Source organism: Panthera onca, chromosome E2 (assembly GCF_046562875.1).
Source record: "Panthera onca isolate mPanOnc1 chromosome E2, mPanOnc1 haplotype 2, whole genome shotgun sequence".
Lineage (NCBI taxonomy): Eukaryota > Metazoa > Chordata > Mammalia > Carnivora > Felidae > Panthera > Panthera onca.
The window spans coordinates 36,673,903-36,690,985 of NC_138353.1; positions in this window are offsets into that span (position 1 = coordinate 36,673,903).

Consider the following 17,083-nt stretch of genomic DNA (forward strand, 5'->3'; position numbering starts at 1 on the left):
TCCCTGAAGTACTAGAACCCGAAGTAGCTAAAATTACAGACATCAGGCATATTATGTTATGAGAGTCCTATTAGGAGGCAAGAGGTAAAGGCAGGGGAACTGGCCAGGAGCCTAAAGCAATAGGCATGGGCCTGATGAGTCAACTGCAGTGGAGTCAAGGTGGGAAAACAGGTGCAGTACTTGACTGATGGGAAGTGAACAACAGAGAGGAAATACATTTGGGCCACTGGGTGAAGAAACACAAGGAAATTGAATTATTAACCCCTAGTCATTCCTGGTATAGTTCATCCATTCACATTGCATAGCAAAGAAGAAAAAAATGTCATTTTTTTTTTTTTTTTGCAACATTGATGGCAAATGTTGCATCAGTCAGCAGAACTTCATGAATCAGTGGTATGCAACCTTAGACTAAGGGCACTCGTCTTTATAATTAGAGAATTAGAGAAGAGTGGAGTTTTAAAGCTTCTAATCTGCACTCCTTTGGATCAGAGAGATTAAGGATTTAGATGAGATTTTAGGTACTTTGTTAGCTTTAGCACAACTAAAAGTGCATGAACTCTGTAATTAGTTAGACCTGGTTTGAATGAGTCACTAGATCTGTTATTCTGGGAAAGTCACAGTTTTGTTTCTGTTTTCTCATCTGTAAAATTCACTTGGTTAATTGGCACTAGTCAGGCTTTGTCACTGGCATGATGGCCACACAAAAAGAACAGACATAATAGCAAAGAGGGATGCTACAGATGGGTCCAACATTGTGGTTTGTACTTGGGCTGATCTAACCACTTCTGAGTGTTCAAGTTGCCAGCAAGAGACCAATGTGAAGCATTACTCCTCAAGGTGTCAACAAACTACTGCCTATCAGTCTGAATCCCTTTCACCACGGAAGAGATAGTGGTTTATTCACATAGGAGTAGATACTTCTGGGTATGGGTTTGTTTTTTCTGCTTTCAGGAATTACTTACAGAGTAATTCTACCATTATGTATATGTCTAAGTGAGTCTCTTGCACACGTACATTGAAATATATATGCCCGAGCAGCGTTGTTCATTCAAAATTTTAGAAACAACACTTTACCTAACATTAGGCCTAACATTCGGAGAGTGGATGAATGAATAGACTGTAATAGTAATCCAGTTAAAGGTTATACAGCCGTCAAAATGCAAGTACTGTCAAAACAAGCAGCAATCTGGAGGAAGGTTAAAAAAACATTAAGTGAAAACATTATGTCTATGATAATACCCTTTTTATCAAATTAAAAATAACTGAGAGGATCCAACATGTGTGTATAACAAAATAACTATACTTAGCATTATATAACTATATAACTAAGTATCTATACATATATATGAATACACACACATCTTCTTTGGGACTAGGACTATGTGAAAGAAGCAAGGAAATGAAAAATATGTGATTGGAAGTGAAAATTTCTGGGGAGAGTCTTGGAGATAAGACGGTGAATCATTTGGTTAGTTGTAGGCTATACTCAAGAATCAGGGTTTTATTTTGGGTGGTAGGTTCATGATACTCGTAATAGGATTCTAACTAAGTAAAAAAGTGATGAACGAGGGTCATGCCTAAATTGATGGTGTCATCATCAAAAATTATAGTAAGTGTATTGTCATCACAAATTATAATTAATTCCATTCAGTGAAGCCTAATATGTATGAGTGTGTGTCATGAGTGTTTATGCCTATTGAGAATTAAAGTCAATGATGAATCAGAAAAGTGTTTCCTTAGAATATGTATATGCTTTTGGTATTTATACATTTGTGATGGTTCTCAAATATGAATACATTATTTGACAAGTGTCTTCTCAAAAGGTGGAAACCAGTTCCCCTACCCTTGAGTGAGTGCCAGACTGTGTGTCTTGCTTTTTATGAACAAAATGTGGTAGCGGTGATGGCAGGTGACTTCTACACCATGCTATAAAAGGCATAATAGCTTTGACTTTGGATCACTCGGTGGGAGAGAAGCCACCTGCCATACCGTGAGACAGAGTTGCCATATTTAGCAAGCAAAATATAGGAAATGGTTACATTGAATTCAGATAAACAATGGCTATGTTTTTAGTATAAATATGTCCTTTGCAATGTTGGGGACACACTTACACTAAAATTTTATTTGTTTACCTGAAATCCAAATTTACCTAAGCATCCTATACTTTATCTTAGGACATTTATAATAATCAAGAGATCTACATGGTAAGGCCAAAAGCCATTCAGAGAGAGCCAACCTGGGAGCTAATCCTCCAGCCCCAGTCAAGCCTTCAGATGACTGCAGGTTGATGCCTTGACATAAATGTCATGATAGACCCTAAACCAGAATCACTGAGCCAAGCCACTCTTGAAATACTGAACCACAGACACTGTTAAATAATAAATGCGTATTGTTTTATACTGCTAAGTTTTAAGATAATTTGTTCCATAGTAATACAGAACTCATAAAGCAAATATCTCCTCGATCATGGTTTTTAGAATTGTGATCCAAAGGGGGAGGGAACTGATGTAGATCATTTGTTTCTAAGATATCTCTCAGTATATAATCGTTTTGTTTTAACTCCAGCATCACTAGGCTTTAAATGGTGATTAATTCATGAAATTCTGACCTCTTTTAGAATAATCCATTTTCAAGGTTCACTAAAACTGTTCTGTCTCAGAACAAATCAGAGTCCTTTTTATCTTCATGCAGCCACATTTTATTTTCCTAATTCTGATTTAGATCTCAAGCGAATAGAAAGAAAGGGTGTGAATTTTGATGGAAAGTAAAAGCTGTCATTTTATAAATGAGAATGCTTCTATTTCGTAAAGTAAGAAAAATATCTTCCTTTCCCTACTCCCAATAGGATTATATAGGTCAATTCGTTTTCTCTGTTTCATCACAAGCAGGTTCTGTGACCACTTTTTCTCTTTGTTGATTACTTGGCAGTTTTTTTCCTTCTATAATATACAGTACCCAATCATTTACTTTTGAATCCTATATGGATATTTGTCTCTAGAGATTTACCTTTTTTTTTTTTTTTAGTTTCCACGTTGAACATCTGTGTGTGTATCTATTTCACCAAAAATCCGCCAGTTATTTTGTGCTGAGGACTGTTCATTTCTCCACCTCTCCTCCCGCCATGGCTGCCCCTACCCACCTCCCCAACCCCGCTGGCCCAGATACTCCAAAAAGAAATGCCCTGTGATTATGGCTCATGTGGGAGATTGAGAGCAAGATGATATGTATCCTGATGTTTAGGAGTTCTTGATTACAACCTACAAATGCCCCTGTCCTCCCCTTTAAATAGTTTACCAGTTTAAACTGTCTCAAGAGATTTCTTTGCCATAATAATTCTTCATCAATAAGATGGAAGCATAATGGAAAAGTGCAAACGGTGGGAATACTTAGAGGGAAATAGAACAGCAAATATGACTTCTCATATTTACCGTGAAACACATGGTGGAAAATAGATCAACTTTCCTCCTTAAAATACACAGCTGTTAATTAACTGCAGGGCATTTCCCCCTATAGTATTTTACTTGTAATTCATGTAGTTCTTGGTATAGTAGAGAGTGTACTGCCATTGCAATCAGAAGACCCAGCACATCCCTGGTTTTGCCACATGTAACTATCTGATTGTTGAGAATAATTCAAATATTCCCTTGACTCTAGCAACTAAGTTGGCCCTTACATTCAACTTTTACTCCCCTTTCCATAATCCCTATCTTGTTTTCATTCTGTGGTTTTGATTTTTAATTTCTAGCTCAATATTCTATTATTTAATGAATGTCTTCTTATTTTAAACCAACTGAAATCCTTTGTGGGTCAACTATGGAAAATACTAAATAATGGAAGTGGCTGCTGTCCTTATAATTTGAGGAGCAGGTTATAGATCACTTATATTAATTATAGTGCAAGATACTAATTTTCACAAATATTTAAAGTAGACATATTTTAGCCATTTTTGTCTACATAATTAACATATGATGCATAAGTCATTACACTTCTTGCCCATTCCCATATACCTGCTTCTACCACAGTCCTTCTTATCTCTGAGATTCTCATCTTTTCCTTTTTAGACCTCTCACCAGCTAGCTAGCCCCTTTACCCTTTACCATTGTCCATGATTCCATATATATTCCCACCTCAGGCTTTTCCTTCACCATGAAGTGCAGAATCAAGTACAACTCTTGAATCTCTGCCTATGGAAAAAATTTCCCCTTGATTCTTTCTCTCAAGGTTATGGCTGTCATCAGTTTTTGAATTGCATACCACATACTGATCCAGCCCATCCAAAAGATGTACAGAAGTTGTTTCCTTCCTTTGGGGGTCATATAGGAAGTTCTGTTTTTGTCATAGGTCTGAACTGAGAGAGGGATGCTAAGGGACTTGAGAGATGGGGATTTGAGCTACTGGCTCACACTCCTTGCCCTGTGGTCCTGCTCAAGCTTGACCCTGGATATACCATTTTCATCTTTGATAAATTGTTATTGTGCCTATTCAACTTATTGCTTGCTAGGTCTAACAGAACACAACTCATGATGGGTAGTTATAGACAAATGGTCACTTAGTATCTTATGGTTGAGTATGCTGTCTCTACCAAGGCCTGTTAGTGTGCTGGGAGCTGTTTACAAAGGTGGTATAATTCTCTGCTGAAGATGGTGTGGCCTCACTCCAGAACTGTGATTTCCCCGCCTCGGACATGCCAGAACCTCCACCCTGCATCTTTTCCCAGTACTGGTATATCCACCACTGCAGGCCCTACTATGCCCTATGGTCCAAGCAATAGGCTTGCTTCCACCACAGCCTGAACCTCCTGGAGAACCTTTTCCTGCCCTTGGCCCCATTCAGAACTGAAAGTTTGAAGCATTGAGGCTAACAGAGTAATTCAAGGTGTGGAATGTATGAGCTCCAGAAGCTGAAGAAGCTTCCCAGGTGCTGCAGTTCATTCTTTATGTAGGGGATATAAGAGGTTGCAATTTGTGTTTTATTTTTCAGAAATATTTCCATATTCCCCTGATCACCAGACCCTTAAAAACTGTATTGATGTGCCAACCCTCTAAAGTGGATATGTTACAAATATAAAAACTGGCTCAAGTACAGGAGCTAAGCAAGGGATTTTATTTTATTTTACTTTAAGCAACTGCTCTCAACCTCCTGCTCATCCATTCTTGCTTTTTTTTAATTTTACATTAAGAGGCACTCTTGTTGGCTGCCCATCTGTTTGGTTCCTATGTATGCTATGTTTTATTAAACATCTTCACAACTCTGTGTGGGTCAAGACCTCTTGGCTGCTACTCACACCTTGTCAGTTTTTATGTAATTATGAACCCCTGGGATCTCGAAGGTAAGCAATGCCACCTGGACTTTATTGCTTTGGTACCCCCATGTCTGCATTGCTATTAATGAGTAAGTTCTTTGGTAGCTTCTTTTACTCAGTCCTGGCTTGCAGAAGAGAACCACTACTAAACTTTTTCTTGAGGCTTGTTGTCTGTCACCAGAGCATTACAGCCTAGGTAAATAGTGTCATCTTGGTCTTCCCAAGAAAAGTAATACTTCTGTCTTTACATAATATATCAACCACAGCATTTTTACTTTCCTGAACCTTTCAGTCCCTTCCTTCACCATCTCAAATGGTAATTTAGGTACCTCAACTTTGCTCAGAATGGGTCATCACTTTATCCTGGATTCTAGAAGACACAAGTAGCAAGAAGTTTCACCATTTCCTAAGGTTTTGCTAAGAGTGTTAGATCTGACCTCCCAAGAGAGTGGCCCCAAGTTAACAAACTCTCCTTTATCCTGCCTGATGTTATGGTGCCCTGGATCAAGTGCCGTCAAAACCCAGTCTGGTACATGTTGGCTAATTCTTGTTGTCCCAATGGGCCATATAGTCCTTTCCTCCATCATCAGGCCTAGCATGGCTCTGGCTGGGTTATGCTATGCCTCAACTCTATTTACTGGATTGACAGAAATGGATTTGGAAAAGATACTGATGAGGGCCCGAGTTGCCATGTGGAGAGAAACATATGCAGTGTCTTCTTATAAGGAGAGGTGCTTGCTCTTACTAGTGAGGTACAGGTCAGATTTTCTGGCCCTGAGAGCTGAGAGCAGTCTGGCAGACTAAATCTTTGAGGGCATCTGCCTGTGTATTTCCAGCATATTTGTCAGGTTCCAAGGTTTTACCAACAAAGTTCCTGGCCTTGGCTTAATTGACTTAAATCAGTTAAACTTCAGTTACCTTTGGTGTTTGATGATTTTGACTGTGATGCTGTGAATTTGGGTTTCAGGCTATATAGTTTCCCATTGCAAGAGATAAATTGCCTCTTTCTAAGCTACCAACTCACCCCTACTTCCTGTACTTTTCAAAAACCTGAGCTATTAATCTGGTCACCGTATTCTCATCTACTGGATCTTTCCCCCAAGTTACAATGGAGAGGAATGATTTATGCCCTATGTACCACCCAGAAATGGGTCCTCACTGCCAGCCTGAAACTATGATGTCATGTCAAAACCTATATCGTCACTTACTTTCTCAGACCTCTTTTGGCATATCTTCCAGGAATTAGATCTTGAGGTGTAAGTTCTCAGTATGTCAGCAGTCAAGAGAAACATTTGAAAATCTCCTGCTTTGATGGTGAAGAACAAGAGGTTGGTTGGGGTTGTAGTGTCTGTGAAAGCTATATGGGGTGGGGAAGCAGGACTGGTCATAGAGAGGCTTCACATGGTGATATAGGTCTGACTCTCATAAAAGCAAACAGGATAAGAAGTGGGATTAGACAAGGAGATCCTCTGACAGAGATGCAGAAAAGGGATGGGGTAGGCTTTCTTGTTGTGTTCCTGATTTTAAAACAAAGACTTCTTTTTTTAAAAAAAATATTTAATATTTATTTATTTTTGAGAGAGAAAGACAGAATGAGCAGGGGAGGGGCAGACAGAGAGGGAGACACAGAATCCAAAGCAGGCTCCGGGCTCTGAGCTGTCAGCACAGAGCCCAATGCGGGGCTCGAACCCACAAACCACGGGATCATGACCTGAACCGAAGTTAGACACTTAACTGAGTGAACCACCAGGCACCCCTAAAAGAAAGTCTTCTAAGGTTTCCACATTTAGGCTATGAGCTATGTGTTTTGTTTTCCTATGAAACTCACCATAGAAGTACAGAGGTTTGTACCTTTTTTAAAAACCATAATACTGAAAAGTGGTATCATGAATAACTGCTATTTATTGTGGAATTCTTTCTTTATTACATAACAATTTAGTTTATTCTAATTGAATAAGATGATAAATTACATTTATCAATGTTATGATATTAGCCCATCCTTGTATACCTGGAATAAATCCAACTTGGCCATAGGGCATCATGCTCTGTTTTGTTTTTAATATATGTATAGATTAGATGTGATATTTCATTCATGAATTCTAACACATTCATGAGTAGAACAAGCATTTGGTTTTCATTTCTTTACTTTTTATTTTATTTTTTTAATGTTTGTTTTATTTTTGAGAGAGAGAGAGAGACAGACAGAGTGCTTGCAAGGGAGGGGCAGAGAGAGAGGGAGATACAGTATCCGAATCAGGCTCCAGATTCCAAGCTGTCAGCTGTCAGGGCCTGACATGGGGCTTAAACTCACGAACTGTGAGATCATGACTTGAGCCAAAGTCAGATGCTTAACCAACTGAACCACCCAGGCTCCCCGGTTTTCATTTCTTATAATGGCTTTGTCCAATTTTGGTATTGGGATTAGCTGGTTTTGTATAGATTTGTGAAGTATTTGTCTTTTTTCTAGAAGAGTTTGTCTGAAATTGGAATGATAATTTCTGACAGAGTTGGATAAAACTCACTTATAAAACACACTTTGGCCTGATGTTTTATTTATGGGAAGATTTCAAACCAATATTTTATATTATTTAATAGAACTCTCTTTGAAGCTTTGTAGTTTTTCTTGGTAATGTATATATTTTTTTTCTACAAGAGTTGTCATTTTATCTAAATTTTCACATTTCGACATGTAGTTGTTGATACTATATCTTTTTAATCTCTGTTGTAATTATTTTGTAATATTATTATTAGAGTATTTGTTATACCTTCTCTGTTTTCTTCTTGATACGTTTTGCTGGAAATATGTACATTTTGTTAGTTATTTTTCTGAGAACCAATTATTGTCCTTTCTCCATCTCTCATTGTTTTATCTCCTTTTTTTGAATTTACTTTGTTGGCCATTTTCTAACTTCTAAATCATTCATTTTAAGGCTTTCTTAGAAAAGTAAAATATTTACCAATTTGTCTTCAATTTCCAAGTATATAGGAATATTTTCCTTTTTATTATACACTTGTAATATCATTGAATCATGGTTAGAAAATATAATTGATTCAATGCATTTTGCTTAAAATTAGTTAAGGCTTTTTTCATTCCTTAGAACCTGTGATCAATTTTTGTAGATAGTATAATTGTTCCTGAGTAGGGGATGGGGATTTACTATGTACTTTTTCTATGCAGAACTTGATAAGTATATTTGTTTATGTCAGTTATCTGTGAAGTTCAGATATCTGTGTCCCTTTTGACATTCTGACATCTTAAAATATAGTGATCAAGAGTGATGTGATAAAATTTCCTTCTTGTTGGCAAATCTGTCTCTATAATTCTATTAACTTTTGTTTTATATATTTTGAAGCTACATTAAATCCAAAAATATTTAAAATTACTGTAACTTCTTGCTGAATTGAATTTAATATTCAATGTCTCTACTCCTATAATAAGCTTTGTCTTAAAATATACTTTATGTTACAGAATGTAGTTGCACAGGCCTTTTCTCTCAGCATTTGCCTAATATGTATTTCTCCATTGTTTATTTTGAATATGTGAGTGATCTTATGCCTTAGGTGTATCTTGCACAAAATAGCATATATATGGATTTTTAAAAACATAGTTTGACTTCTGGTTTCCAGTCTGGTATATAAGGAGTTTGGAAGATATCATTTCATTTTAACAAGTAAAAAGCTGAACACACCGAAAAAAGAAAAAATCAACCACTCTTCTCAAATCCTTAAGAGAAATGAGGCTTCAAGGCAAACTGCTGTCCCCAAAATTGGAGAGAAAAATAGGCAAATATAGAGAATCACAATTTAATAAAGCAGAATCCTTTATTGGAACCAGTGTCAGAGTAGAAAAACCGGAACTGTGACTGACAAATTTCTGGAGGCTCAGTATGGAAAGTCTAGAGATGAAAACTCTGGGGGACCCAGTCCGTATCCTCCCGACTCCCTTTGGTGAGTTTTGCCTCTTGGAGCTCTATCAGTTTCTTACAGTGAATATCATAAAATTTTCCCTCAGGCTCTATTGGGGAAAAAAAGGATCATTCTGTTCTTATGAACAAGGTCTGCCCTCAGGAGAAACTCTTTAACCAGAACCTAACCTGCTAGAGTTTTATCAGACCTTCACTGATCTGAGGAAAGAGAAATATCCAACTTCAGCCATTCTAGACATCCTGTCTCACCTACAGGAGGGGGAAAAGCTGAGAAGCATTAGGGAATTCAGTTCTGAGACACAGACCCACTAAAAGACCGAGACCTAATCATAGGACTATAGAGTGCTTCTCCTCTCCCTACAATTTGCCAGCAAATTACTAAAGTCATACTAAAGTCACATTACTAAAAACAATTACTTTTACCCAGTACATCATGTCCAGCTATCAAGAAATAATTAAAGAGACCTAACATGTAGAAGCAAGCAAGCAAGCAAGCAAACAAACAAACAAACAAACCATGGTTTAAAGAGACAGGGAAGCATCAGTACTAGACTCTGATATGGCAGAGATGTTGGAGTTATCAGACTGGGAATTTCATACAACCATAATGAAGTTGCTAAGGACTCTAATGGATAAAGTAGACAGCATTCAATAACAGATTGGCATTGCAAGCAGAGAGGTGAAAATTCTAAGAAAGGACCACAAAGAAATGCTAGAGATCAAAAACAGAAGTGAAGAATGGCTTTGACTGGCTGATTAGTAGACTGGACATGGCTGAGAAAGACTGTGAGCATGAGGATATCTCTTTATAAACCTCCCAAACTGAAAAGCAAACAAAAATGATGGGAGAAAAGATAACCAACAGCTGTGGGACAACTACAAAGGTATGACATTCATGTAATGGAAATACCAGAAGGTGAACAGTGATGGGAAGGAACAGAAGAATTATTTGAAACAATGATGACCAAGAATTTCCCCAAATTAATGTCAGGCATCGAACCACACATTTAGGAAGCTCAGAGAACACCAAGCTTGCTCTGTCTATCCATCCATCCATCCATCCATCCATCCATCCATCATCCATCTATTGAGAAAGGGAGAGAGAGGGATCAGTGTATGTTTATGTTTTTCAAGCATGAGATTGGGAAGAAGAAGAGGTTCCTGTAGAGGAGCAGTAAGACAGGAGGAATATTGCAGGGGTGGGGAGTTGCAATATTCTGGAAATAAAGTGAAGAAACTTATTTTTTTTCCCCTTGGAATACTGGTTAGATGATGATGATATGTCCAGTGATAGGATAATTGATAAAAAGCCAAAGATTGCAAAATTATGGTCATTGAAAACAGTCTTGGTGAGGTCTTCTATGTAGTGGTAGGGAGGATGGTTTAGTAGGATCAGCTAAAGAGAAAATGTAAAGAGAAGTTGAGATACAACATATAAATGTTTGTGGCGATATTTTGAAATTAAAGTGGTGATTTTGTCTTTTTAGTATGTCATTAGTCTATTAAGATATAAATTCAACATTTTCAGTATGCAGTTATATAAATTTTGACAAATAAGTACAGTTGTATAATCACCACCACATTCAAGTATGAAACAAGTCCATCATTACCCCAAATCTTAATATGCTCCCTTCAGTCAAGGTAATTTAGCCAATACCAAAATTACTAAGTCCTTGGCTTTGGTGTAAAACCCCCTTACAAGAACCTGTAATTATATTACAGAAAGCCGATCAGAAATTAACATGGTTAATCCCTGAATTGTTTTGTGAACATTATATAATTCAATTACTTATACACAAGTAAATAGCCTTTGAGTAAACCAAGATCAGAATTTACAATTAAGTGACTGGACATAGTTGTTTGAATTAGTCACTCAAAAATCCCCACCACTTAAAAGTGGAGGCAAATAATTTGTTGGAAAAGGTTCTTTTGCAAAAACCTTCAGAGACTTTTCATATGTGGTTTAATCAACCTTAGCAATCTTTCTCTGCTCACTTGTTACTAATGCATGGATATAAAGTTGGAAAGTGTTACATTATAGTAACAAGGAAGGAAAAATGTGTGCCAGGTTCAGACTTTGTTTAAATATTTGTTATACCCTAGAAGCACATAAATTTTTTTAAATATTCTTTTCTGTAAGAAAAATCAGTAAGCTGAAATTTGGCAGACAGTTTAGGTAATTGTTTCAAATATCTAAACATTAAGAGTCTAGTGCAAAGCATTCATTATCCCTAAAAGAACCTCTAACTCTCTTCAAACACCTTGTCTCCTCCAAAGAAGACAAGAAGGAACAGAGGGATGATAATGTTTAGATGTTTTACAGTGGCAAACTGGGTAAGCTTGTGAGCATATCCATTATTCCCATTCATTTAAAAAAATAATAGAAGAACTAAATAACATGCTATGTTAAATTGTTTGCTCTAGGAGAACACGACAGGTTCTTCTCCTGATACTGATTTCAGATGGGCACCAAGTGTATAATTCCTGCTCAGTGACTGGTGTAATACATCCATAGTACTTCCCTGTTCAAAAAATCTGACAGCAGAATAAGCACTATTGTAATAATATTCCAAAATGAAAATGAGAATGAATGTCAGAAATAATGATAGGCGAGAGTTTCACAGCCTGCATGTCCAATTTTAATGAGAGAAAAACTGAATTTGTAATAATTCCTCATTATTTATTTCAAAGTACCAGGCAGACCTTTGTGTATAATGAAAGATAAAGACATGAGGGTCTCTTTGAGTATTTCTTAGAAGATAAAAGTAAATAAATACATAAAATGTAATTTCTACTCTAATGTAAAAAGGATCACGAAAATTAAACTTCCCAGAATTCTACTCCTGGCTCTATAAGAAATCCACCAACCCTTCTTTCTGGCCCCAACACTCTTGAAACAGCTTTTGACGAACAATACATTTACATCTGTCAAAAACTACCCTTCAGAGCTACTTTCTAGATCACAACCTTAGTTTGCTAGAAAAGAACAGAAACATCAGAGGTTAAAAAGGTAAAATTTTTAAATGATAAGAAATGAGGACAGATGACAGCACTCAATCCCATGCTAATAACAAGCATAGAGGTCAAGTGGTTGTGAAACCATTGACAAACTAGAACTGTATATTTCTATGGCATTGTAAAGTCATGTTATATTTTTTTCCCTAGGATAATGTCAGCAAAAATAATAACGATAATAAAACTAAAGATGTAGTCGGTGGTGTTATGAAGGAGGAATGAGATGGAGAGAACCAAGCATTGAGTAGAACAGATTTCTGTCATTTTTCTGTTCTAGTCTCCCCAGTTTTTACCATCAATTTTATAACCTGTACTTTTATTCATTATACTTTCTTTATGTTTACTATTTAATTTTATAATATTGTAGTTTTAATTCAAGGATAAAGTAATACACAGTAAAGGGTATATTAAAATACATAAAATAGCATACTGACACTTGTCCAAATATCACCTTCAAATAGTCTTGCACCTTTGGTGGTAAATGCACCATTCTGTGGAGAACTAGGCTAGATTAGTTCATCATTTTCCCCGTTAGTTATTATATAATTAAGACTTACTGTGGATAAGATTCTTTGTCAAGTGCTGAGAAAATAAGAGTTCATTGCATATTATTTTTGTTCTCGTGGCACTCACAATCCAGTAGGGAAGGAAGACTCCTTATCAGATTAGACTAAATCACTTCTATGATTCTTTCCAACATTAAGCTTCCATGATATTCTGTATCTATGAAGCAAGTTGGAAGCCAAACTTAAAACATACATAGAGTTTTTGACTTCTCAGATATCCCTGGAAAGACTTAACATTCATCTGATATTCAAGAAGTTGAAAGAGCAATTTAAGGAGAAAAAAGAGGCTTCTTCCCAGAACATATTATAAATCTATTAGATATATCGAAATAAAAGGTCACTGAGTCAAGTGAGCCAGGCAGTTTATATCCAAGAACAATATTTGTAGTTATGAATGTAATGAAATCTTTCGCTTCAAGAATTAATTTCCCCAATGTATAGTTGGCTGAATAATTGGTTTGGTGAAGGCAGACAAGTGTTCATATTTCTCAAAAGCGATATTGGCCACTGCTCATTTGAAGGCACCCGCCTTTTTGTGGGATGGCACCTGCCATGTTCCTGTTAAGCAAATGGGGCTTGTGATAGTTGTCTGCAAGTGGCAGAGATATGGCACACACGCTGTCTCTCAGCATCAATTTAGAATTTGATACCAAATGTTCTTGTCGTCATAAGCTCTGTACATGAGTCCCAACATGGACAGTGCTTCAGTTCTGATGTCACTGTCATTTTTCTAGCTTAAAACGAAGGAGATTCAGATATTTAGTCTCTGATGCACCTGAAGCTCAAATTTAGAAATTTTCTTTCCATTTTCAGAAAAATTACCTTTGACGAGTACTTTCTCTAAATTTGTTTTTGAAAGTACAGAAAGCAGCTTTGTATTTTGTTCTAATTAACCTGGTTTGAAACTACAGATTCGTATTAATTTCAAATGTCCTTACAATGACAAAGTCAAATGAAGTACTTTTCTGAAGAAAATTTGTAGCCTATGGGCTAGATGGTATTGTCATTAGCATAAGGAAGAAGTTTCTGTCTCATTTACTGACTCCATCTTGCCATCCCCCAGAAGAACTGACTCCAAAACAAAAGAATTGCCCTTGTTGCCCCTTGTAATTGTGTGTTCCTCATAGTATTCATGTTACAAAGAATTAGCAGGGGGTCATCCAACTCCATATGGATCATTTCACAATCCCTTCTGAAAGGAAGGTAAGTTCTTAGTCCAAGAACTCAGGGACTCCTGCCTTGACTGTTTTTAGTGAGCAATGACTCTGAAGAGTTGGAGAGAAATATTTGAAATTACTCTAGCTCTGTATCCAAGTGTCCTGTTTCATGGAGTGAGAAGTTAAGAAGAGAAGAGCAATACTAAAAAATGGAAACTCCATCACTGTGTTCTTTTGTTATATGTAAGAATCATTCTGTGCATAAAAAAAAAAGACAAAGGATTGAGTAGAAAAACCTATGGGGTAAAGGTTATCCCTTTGTTTTACAAGAGTCAACATTGGGATCAAATGAACCCAGGTTTGAATTTTACTAGTCATTTGAATTTAATCAGCGTGCTTGACCTATCTACACTAAGCTTCCTAAGTTGAAAAAAAAATGAAAAGAATATTTATTTGGCATATTTTGGTTGATTAATGCTTAACCCAGTGGCAGTATTATTTTCTAGTAGGTACTTGAAAATAATCTTTGGTATCATTATCACCATCCATGGCATATCGAGATGAAATATTCACTCCTTAGGCATAAGCAAGCCACAAGATAATGGTTAAACCCATGGGAATAATGCTCACATATATGAAGATTAGAGTTAATGGAGAGGTCATAGTCCTGATGATCTCTTTATCCTCCAGCAATAATTCCTGACCAGTCAACACCTCTCAAGAACATGTGTTTCCTTGAAGTTGTAAGACCCAAACTTTGTATCTCTGAAGATCCTATTTACTACCTTATTCAGGATTCCCCAAAAGCAACATGAAGCAAACAAAGGATCACAACAGCATGGCCATTTTTTGCTCTTGGGCAATTAATCATAATTTGAAAAGGTTAGTCAGTGTTGGTGCTAGGTATTTAATCTCTGCTCTTTTTTACTATCTTGCCACTTTTATCCACTTATTAATAATAATTATCTCCCACAATGACTATAATTTCATTTTAGGAAGCATCATCTGTTAACCTCTCTATGAGCCTCCTGTCTTGAATACTGTTGACCCTGTCCTCACCTCTCAGAAACAAATGAAATCCTCAAAGTGAAACTTAAGCTAATCAATGTCTGAAATTTCCAAGGTTTTTAAAGAAATAAAATAGTTTTTCTAATAAAAGTCTCATGTAGGTGTACAATACATAAAACAAAATGAACTTGATTTGAAGTATGATGAGTTTAGCATCCTACTCATAAACCCTTCCTTTACTGGATTAAGTAATTTGTTATTTTAGTGATCTAATACAAATTCCTCCTTATTTTTTGTAAAGTCACTAGTGTTTCCTTCCAAGAATTATCACTACCTCAGTTCATGCATTCCCTGTTGAAGCTATCAATCACATTGCCCCTTCTCTCTCATCACTATAACATCTTAGACTAGATCATTACATTTTACCATCTCTTTTGCCTTTGGAATGACAGCAAAACCTAAAGCATGTTCACTGAAATTTGGCACTGAGATAGCAGAGAAAAGATGATGGTACTTTTGGGGGATCCAAAGTTTTAACTTAGGTTTAGAGTAGCTAAACATGATGGAGAGAGGTTACCTGATAATAAAGTTAGCAAAAGAGGATACTGTTCAATCAGAAGTCTTAATGGCATATTTTACCTCTTGATTCAGATGTGTCCCAAACTAAACTTACCCTTAGATTTACCAGTATTTTGATTCCCCCCACATTATTGCAGTATTGGATTATTGGTAATTATAACTAATTACTGTTAATTATAACTAATTATTGATAATTAGTTAATTATACTTCAGTGATCCCTGAAAGAGACTTGAAACCCTCCCCTTCACCTTCTTTTCTTCATCATCATCCAGCTCAGACATCAATCCTCTTTTGTCCTAAAGTAAAAATTCTTTATAATGACATGCATTCAATAAACACTAGCAAGATTTTTAAAAGCAAAAGATCCATACATAATACTTTCCAGAAAAAGAAGCTACTTGTCTTCCTAAAATGTTTGTTGTTCATGAGCCAAAAAATGTATACAATTAACTAGCAATGATGGAGATTAATGCGTATACAAATATAAGGGAACGTCATTACCATTCATTTCTTGAGATTACAAAGCATGAATCATTTTAAAATTCACTTTGAGTATAATTTCTTAGCAAATGTCAAGCAACCATTGTGGCATTTTCAAATTAACCTAGATATCAGAGTTGAACAAAACCGCACACACACACACACACACACACACACACACACACACACATATCATAAAATGTATCCCTCTGTTACCCTGTAGTTAGTAAAGACCATTTGTCTTATTACTTTAAAAAACAAACAAACATACTAGTTAAGGGGGAAAATCTAAATATTTCAGCATCTGCAATAGTTCCATATGACCATGAGATGGTAATTTAGATCATTCATATTTAAGACATTAGGAGAAGGTTAGTAAGCAGATTATCTTAATATAATTTAGTAGGAGGAAACTTGGTATTTTCATTATTTTCTAGATCTTGTGAGTCTAATATATATTAATTCATTTATTGTTCCATATATGTTGGTCTCATGCTTACTGTGTGCCAAGTTCTGTGTTGGGTACTGAGCTATGTAAAAGCAAAGACAAAGACAAGCTTCTTGATCTCAAGGACCTTACGTAATATTCTGCATTTAATACAGATGATTTGCATCAATTATTAAAAATTATTCTTGTTCTCAAAAAGCTTAAAATATGGAGAGAAATACAATAATCATACAATTGCAATGCTTTATGTTTCATTCATATAATATTTTTAAGCACTTACTATGTGCCCAGTACTGTATTAGATGTTAATGACACAGTGAGTGGCAAAACAGTTCCTGACCTTATGATTAAGTGGACAACATTAAACACATGAATAATTTCAATACTAGGTAGAAGAAATTTAGATCTGCCTCTGAGGAGTCCTGTGTAGGATGTTCTGTCAGCATACCTCACCAAGGTGTGCAATTCAGGGAAGGAGAAGCAGTGTATAAATTGCAGAGTAAATTCAAGCTAGCAGGCAAAGAGTTTGTTAAAGGGCAAGAGTGACCAAGGTATAGGAAATGGGGCCCCTTGGGAGTATGTTCATGATATAAAATATAGA